The sequence below is a fragment of the Danio rerio genome, chromosome 21 (genome assembly GCF_052040795.2).
Source record: "Danio rerio strain M-AB ecotype USA chromosome 21, GRCz13ab, whole genome shotgun sequence".
Lineage (NCBI taxonomy): Eukaryota > Metazoa > Chordata > Actinopteri > Cypriniformes > Danionidae > Danio > Danio rerio.
The window spans coordinates 13,051,656-13,060,045 of NC_141041.1; the positions used below are offsets into that span (position 1 = coordinate 13,051,656).

The window sequence follows — 8,390 nt, forward strand, 5'->3', positions numbered from 1 at the left end:
CTTGTGGACCTTCATTAATAACGAAAAAAAATTCAATAAGAAACGAAATTAGATGAGGTAAAAACAAAGAGTCTTCCAATAAGCAACAGCAAAGAACAATTTCAGAGATGTTTGCTAATATCAGTTATAATATTTTAAGTTACTTTTTTTTTTAAATTAACACTAGCAGTAGCAGTAAAAAGCTACAATACAGACTACTGAGCTGAAACTTGACTAAAAGTTAAATTGCAAATCAAATCGAAATCGCAATATCTGTCAAAAAATTTCAATTATTGCAATAAGACATTTTCCATACACTTTCATTCACAAACACTACAGACAATTTAGCCTACCCAGTTCACCTATAGCCTATATGGATTGTGGGGGAAACCAGAGAACCCGGAGGAAACCGCGCGAACATGGGAAGAACATGCAAACTCCACACAAAAACATCAACTGACCGAGCTGGGACTCAAACCAGTGACCTTTTTGCTGTGAGGCGACAGCGCTACCCACTGCACCACCTCATCGCGCAGCAATATTATAGATAAAGTAAAAAAAAAAAAAAGTATAACAAAATTAATAAAGAATCATTTAAATAAAATAATTATTTAAAAAATGCTGAAGTAAAAAAAAAAAAGATTACAATGAAAAACTCTCTTGGACTGATAGATATTTTTACAGATATGGGGGAAACAGATCAAAAAGAAAAAAGTTTTCTGTATAAGTTGTGCTTAGGTATGTGTTTAAGTGTTACTATTTTTTTTTCCAGTTTAGAGAAAAGTCTGATAGCATTTCTTCCCAATTTCAAATAAAATCATTGTCATTTAGAACATTATTTTAGAACAAGACAGTCTGGAACTGGTCTAATTCTGGTCTAACTGGTCTTCTCTGAAGTTTTGTGTCGTTTAAAAATAAAAAAATAGGCATATCTAAAATATCAGCCTATTTGTTATTTTATACAAAAAAAGTAAGTAACAGTATTTTTATTTTAAATTTGGAGTAATGTGATCTGTAGTTTAATTAAAAAGTTGTTTAATAAAAAGTATAAATAATAAACCCAGAGAAACTGGGCTCTTATTGTTTTCCAGTAGTGTCGTCATCCACTTTTATTACAATTGAATTGTTTTTAGTAATTTTATTATAAAAGGTCATTTGAAAAGTTAAAAAGTAAATACAAAAAATAATAATAAAATAAAAACAAAACAGAAAAAACACACCAAGTTGCTTTAAATTATATTAAAAGATATAGTCATCAGTAGTTTACAGAAGAAAAAGTATAAATCATAATATCCACAGAAACTGGTCTATTATTTTTTCCCATTGGTGTAGTCGTGCATTAAAAGCATTTATTAAAAGCATTTAAAGTAAAAAAAAAAAAAAAACTTAATACAAAACTAAGAAAAAATAAAACAAAGTTGTATTTAATTGTATTATAAAAGTATTTGTAGCCTGTTTGTTAGACTGATAGATAGATAGATAGATAGATAGATAGATAGATAGATAGATAGATAGATAGATAGATATATAGATAGATAGATAGATAGATAGATAGATAGATAGATAGATAGATAGATAGATAGATAGATAGATAGATAGATAGATAGATAGATAGATAGATAGATGGATGGATGGATGGATGGATGGATGGATGGATGGATGGATGGATGGATGGATGGATGGATGGATGGATGGATGGATGGATGGATGTACTGACTGACTGACTGATTAATCTTTCCAGCAGCACAATACAGTATACAAAAAGAGAGAGACCAATAAAAACATCAGTGATGCGCTTGCAAACACACATCTAGACTACACTGTAAACGATTTCTGTTGTTTTCACGGTATTGTACTGCATTTCTCAACAGTTGTTTACTGTATAAGCTGTGCACAGTGTGTTACTGTATATATTGCTGTTTTCACAGCATGATAATGTATTCTCAACATTTCCATACTGTGAACATGATTAACAGTATGCTACTGCAGATTTTACAATGAATTTTGGGAAAAAAATCAGTTACTGTGCATCTAAATACAGTACTGCAAATGACCATGAAAAACTCTACACACACTTTATATTATTATTATTATGTTTATTTTATTTTTTGACAAAGTATTTTGTGAAGAAAAATAAACTAACCAGTTTCTTCAGACTGTTCAGTGCATAAAACTGTCCCCTGGTTTTCCATTTTTGGGTGTACTGCACCTTAATTTTATAAGGTTAACATGAAAATATTAAATCATTTTTAATCAACATAACTTTGTGCTTAACCAAATCGTAAACTGGAACAAAAGTAATTGATTCATGAAACCAAAGTCAGCTTAAATGTCAGAATGACCAGCCTGCTTTAGACGGATTCATGAGGTTTGGGCACGCGTCATCACCATGGAGGTCACATCTCCGCATTTTCAAAACAATATTTTAAAATACGCTCCATCTCTATAAATAAACCACAGACTTGAGTTTAAAACAACTACATTCCTGCATGAAAAACGGTTAAAACTAAATTTCATAACACATTCATTATAGAGCCATCTAAGACCGGGGCAAGTCTCACATGTCTAGCCGATTATAACTTCATTTCGCCGGATACATGAGTGATGATGGACACCCTGGAGGTCAGAATCTCCGCTATCGGCAAAGCATGCTTAACATTTACACATGATATCTATAAATAAACCACAGATTTGAGTTTGTAAGAACTACATTCTCGCATGAAACACTGTTAAAATTTCATTTCGTGACATATTAAACGCAATATTTATAATATTAGCTGGGCTTTCTCATCCGCCATTACCCTTTGCTTGTTGATGTTAAATGAATTCTGGGAGAAAAAAATAAAAATATTAATTCTCAAAACACTTCAAACGAACTTTATTCTTATTGTCAAGGTCAGATATATGTAATAATTTCGCTGGTAAAGTGAATAAAAAAAACAATGTTACTATATTGTAATCAATATCACGTTTGCACTGGTTCGGTTCAGCACTCGAGCGACTCTGAATCGTATTGAACCGAATTGAACCGTTTGCTCGGGAATTATTTGATCACACGTGTTCACAAGCACATTCAGCAATATGCAATTAGTGTATAATTAGTGTATAAATGCGTGTGGCCAAGCAGTATAACGAAATAGTAATGAATCATATACAAAAAGGGATCGGTTTTAGGCGGATTCGATTCTTTGCTGTTCACTAAGAAGCCGATTCATAGAACCGAACGGACACGACTCGACATGCAGGCAACGGCTCTCCTAATTTGAAATTCACCTGTCGTCTTTCATCCAGCGAATTCATCCTCGGTAAGTGTTTTAAAGTCAAATTCTGTCCGTTAAAGGATTGTTTTATAAGTATTTCTGTGTATTGTGTGTGTAATTTAAAAGAATTAACAAAGTGACTAGTTGTAGGTTATGTTATGTCACGCTATCCGTTAACAAATGGTATTTTAAACAAGAAATAACAGACGCCAGGCGGTCATTGTAGTGTTTGCGAGGTATTAGATACAGTGAGTTTATCTTGAGTGAGTTTTTGACCATACGTTAAGTTACCTGAAAAACATAACTTTAACTTATTGTAACTGCATTAATGAATTCTCTATTTCAGCACAACACTGAGATGAAGGCGAAGTCACCATGAAAAGTTAAACGTTTAACGTTACCGTTAAGGTAAGCTCTGGTCTTCACATAGTCATTACGACTAAGCTATCATTATGGTAAAATTTTTCAACTGTAAGTTAGTTATTTAAACTAAACTCATAAGGAAATGAGTCTTAACTGTTTTATTAAATGGAGCTGAAAATTAAATGCAGTTGAATTATTTTAAGCTAACGTTAATATTAACAAAATACATATTAATTGTCTATTTCTCAATAATGTTAATGAGCTTGATATATAGTGTGTCATTAATTGTACATTTAATTTTTGGTGTTCAGGTGTACCTGAGGTGAGTGTACGTTCTGAGTACACAGATATAAGCCAAAGTCATTATCACTATATATATATATATATATATATATATATATATATATATATATATATATATATATATATATATATATCCATCCTATATTCTAAGAGAAATTGATGGGGTCAGGGAATGATTTGTGTACAAATGCATTTTAACCCCAAACAGATTGGTATCGTTGTACCATAGATTTAGATTAATTAATGTTAAGTCTTATTTTACTCTTATTATATTTATCTGTTTTTCAGCTACAGTAATTGATGTTGAAAAACTGATGCTACCAATCACTCCTCACTTGATTATTCAAGGTAATGTTGATGTCTTCCTCATTTTGATTAGATTTTGAAATGTCAAGTTGTTCACAGATTTGTTGTGAGGAGTTTCATGTACAACCTCTTTTTCTTCTTCCAGCAGTTCCTAAGATAAAAAAAAAAATCTGGTGTTAAAACAGCCACGGCTATGCTATTTGCCTACCAAGTGCTGAGTAAATATTAGACAAACATTTTTTTCTATAACTGTTGTCTTTGTTTATTAGCAATTTTACTGGGCGTATGCATTTTTATTTTTCAAAGAGCCTGGAAACTGTAAGTTTAGTTCAATATGTTATTTTATGCTATTCATTTGTCTTAACATGGATTGCATGTTGAAGCTATCGTTTTATAGTGGGAAAATGTAAAAGAGAATCACTGAATACAATGGCATAATGATTCTGCTTGTTCACAGAAGGTACTTGATTTAGTTTTCCTCAAGCGACACATCAGTTTTTATGACTATTGCTTGACACTTGAATTGAAGGGACAGTTCACCCAAAAATGAAAATAATAGCATCTTTGGCATCCTCCACTTGTTTCAAAATAGTTATATATTTATTTTGTTTCGTTGAACACAAACTCGTATTTTTTAAAGAAATTTGGTTCAAATATGAATGTCAATAGTTACTGGTTACTAACATTCTTAAAAATATCTGCTTTAGTGTTTAACAGAAATTCAAACTAGTTTAAAACACGTGGAGTAAATAGTGGCAAAATAGTAAACTATTCCTTTAAATATTTTATTCTGAGACTTTTATTTATATGTGGTTGTCTTTTGTCATATTGTCCTTCTAGCCCAGATTGTGATAGACCTGGAATGCGACACCAGTTACTCTTAAGACAAGAACCGAATAAAGCACAGATGTGGAGGGATTTGCAGCCAAACTAACTGGAGGGAAGGAACCTTTAGGTAAAATCACCTACTTTATTTAGATCTGAAGTATTTTATTTGACATAAAGATTTATTGTTTTAATTCTAATTTATAGCAAACAAGGTTGAGCACCCCTGGTCTAAAAGCTCAAAAATGCTGTTTCCGTGATAAGGTTAAATGTAGTTTAGAAATAGATTCATTAGGATCAATGCTTAAAGTAAACATTTTCTTCTCTCTGTAGACCAAACATGTTTACTATCCCTCACATTTTAATAAATTGTTTCTGTTTTTGTTTTTTACAGTGTGGGTGAACATACTACCTGGATGTCCAACAAAGGCTGCACAAGAGCTCATTTGATAGCACACATTCTGTCCTGTCTACATCTCTGATGACCTGGAAGTGCTTCGACATCAGTGAGTAATACATCTTTATATTGTCATGCATACAGGATTTCTGTAAGCTTAGCTTTAATGTTAGTTTCTAATCAGCAGTGACTGTTTTAATAAATTAAGTATTTAAATTATTCTCAACGTTTTACTGATGCTGTGCACAGTAACGTCATGATGATTTAGTTTGAGGAAATGTCACTGGAGAGGTGTTCGTATAAAAAATAAATAAATAAATAAATTGTATGAAATGACTCGATAAAATGTTTATTTGTTTCGCTGACATGCCATCACTGCTGCATATTGAAATACAGTAATACGAATTGACAGCAGAATATTACCACAAGTATTTCATGAAGTAGGCTAGACTGCTCTTTAGTTCTCTACTCAACTTTAACACATTTCCTCGTGTCGCTGAGCCTCTCTGCAGATTTTGCCAAAAATTAATGCTTAGTAATTACTTTGTTTTATGCAAACCAAATATCAGTAACTTTTATCAGTATCTTATTTAAAAAAAAATCACCCACAGCTTTCATGTTCTCTAACGCAATCTTGTCTGTAAGTTAGAAGTGGATTTATACATGTTAAAAGCCTAAAAGTATTTAATTAACATTAGTCACTTTAAATTAGATTATTTTATTTATTTAATTTTAAATATGTAGCCTTTTAAAGTCAGAATGAACTGTGTTCACCCCTCTTAAATCCGTGGAAGCACTAGTAGTGTGATCATGGAATCAGATATTCGAGCTATACAGAGTCGGACATTAAGGCCCCGTTTACACTAATGCGTTTTAGTTTGAAAACGCATAAGTTTTGCTACGGTTACGCCATCCGTCCACACTACGCCGGAGTTCTCGAGCGCCGAAAACGGAGCGTTTCGAAAACGCTGGAGAGGCCGTTTTCATTCTAAAACGCTGCAGCTCCGTCTCAGTGTGGATGGGGAAAGACGGAGACATCTAAAAACGGAGGCGGGGCTGCAGACATTCGCCTCTCTGATTGGGGCTTTTCCTCAATATTAAGTAGCCTAACACACAGTTCAGTCCTGAATCTTCTCCGTGTAAGTTCAGACTTCGCAAGTTTGATCAAGGCTGCATCTCTTCTTCTCAGTTTGATATGGAAAACATACCGAGGACACGCGTCAATCTTCACAGGGAACAGTGTACTTTATAACTTCATTCACATCACCTTGGCTACGTTGTTTCACTTTCTCAACAATAAAATGTAAACTTGATATAAGGAACTGCCTATTTTTATTTTAATATTAACAACTAAACAGACAGCAGAAATGTTGAGGCGTCGTGCTGCATGAGCGTCATCTTCACTGTGTGCATATTTATAACAAAACGGAGCCGATAACAACTGCCTCCTTTCAATTTCAGTGAAAATACGAAACACACCCTCTCTTTTGCTGAATATCAGTTTTAATAATCGATAATGGCCATTATAAAAGTATAACATACAATAAGTTTATACATTATAGGAAATAAAGGCAAGCGATGAGTCAATATACAGAATGTAGGCTACGTGCTTACATTAATCATTAACTTATCTTTGCGCTCAGCCAAAACACGTTACCTGAGAACAAGTAATAGATTCCAGTGACCAAAGTCAGGGAATATGTCGTTAGATAAAGACAACAAGATGAATGAAATATCACGTTTAATAAATATAGTGAGATTAGATCCAGCGGGAGATGCTTGATGAGAAGTCCGACTAGCAGAGCTCTCATCTGGGTAGATGGGCTCCAGCGATTGCCAAAGTGTGTGTGTGTGGTCACGTGATGTGCGTTTTCAGCGTTTTGGTGTGGACGGAGAGCAGTTCAGAAACGCTGGGTAAAACGCGAGTGTGGACGCGGATCGTTTTCATTCTAAAACGCCGTTTTAAAACTAATACGCACTAGTGTAAACGGGGCCTAAGTTAAGATGAGACTTTATTTTTTACACACCTGTGTGGACACCTGACTAGCAATCTTCAAGAACAATGCCCGCTGATCTTTTCCCCATTAACGTTAGTGTAATTGTGAATTGACAACAAACTGTATTTCACCAACAAAACAATTAAAAACTGTTTTATATATATATATATATATATATATATATATATATATATATATATATATATATATATATATATATATATATAACAGCAGTGCAGTGTTTCGTTTCTGAATGAATTAAATGGTTTGAGGGATGATTAGTTTTTACTCCAGTGATTGATTTTGCTTGTCATTTTTGCAGGATCACCATCATGCTGCTACCCTTTTTCACTGTCCCTTTCCACATCATTTGGCCTTCATCATTTCCTGTCTTGTTGCAGTATTTTCACCTGTTTTTAAAATTGTAATAATTTTTGATGCATTATTGTTGACTGGTTTTAATGATGAATTGTTTATTAGTGTTCTGTTGCTCTGTTATATTTATTTATTGCTACTGTTTTAGCATGGTTTACACAATAAACCTTTATTGTGAAGTTAAAGTTTCAGTTTCTTTATTTTTCTTGTATTTCTTGAACAGTTAAAATAACATTTGTGCAATTTTTGAACAGTTTTACCCATTATAAAGTAGCACTATTAAATAAAATAAAATAACATTTAATAACTGTAAAATACTATACAGTAATAATGAAAGTAACGTTAAAATACCGTAGTTCTTCATGGTAAAAATGTACAATAAAATACTGTTTTCAGTTTTGCAGTATGTGCACCACTACTGTAATTAGTGTTACAGTAAAAATCAACAACAGTAAAATGATGTATTACATTTTACAGTAAATGTAATACTAATGTTATTAGTATTACAGTAATGTTACTGTTTTATGAAATACAGCAGCTACTGGATAATTGTTGCCAGTAACTTACTGTTAATTTAACAAGAAA

General features: G+C 32.7%; 1 long non-coding RNA gene across 2 annotated transcripts; it reads left to right on the top strand.

Annotated features, from left to right (window-relative positions):
• Positions 1-1,795: 1,795 nt before the first annotated feature.
• Positions 1,796-7,990, top strand: LOC147838795 (uncharacterized). 2 transcript variants are annotated; one of them, XR_015520034.1, is made up of 6 exons: positions 1,796-3,284; positions 3,586-3,647; positions 4,194-4,253; positions 5,052-5,166; positions 5,431-5,542; positions 7,753-7,990. It is a non-coding gene; the product is annotated as an uncharacterized LOC147838795 (long non-coding RNA). The 2 variants fall into 2 exon arrangements; XR_015520035.1 differs by lacking the exon at positions 1,796-3,284 and adding an exon at positions 3,417-3,487.
• The last annotated feature ends 400 nt before the right edge of the window (positions 7,991-8,390 follow it).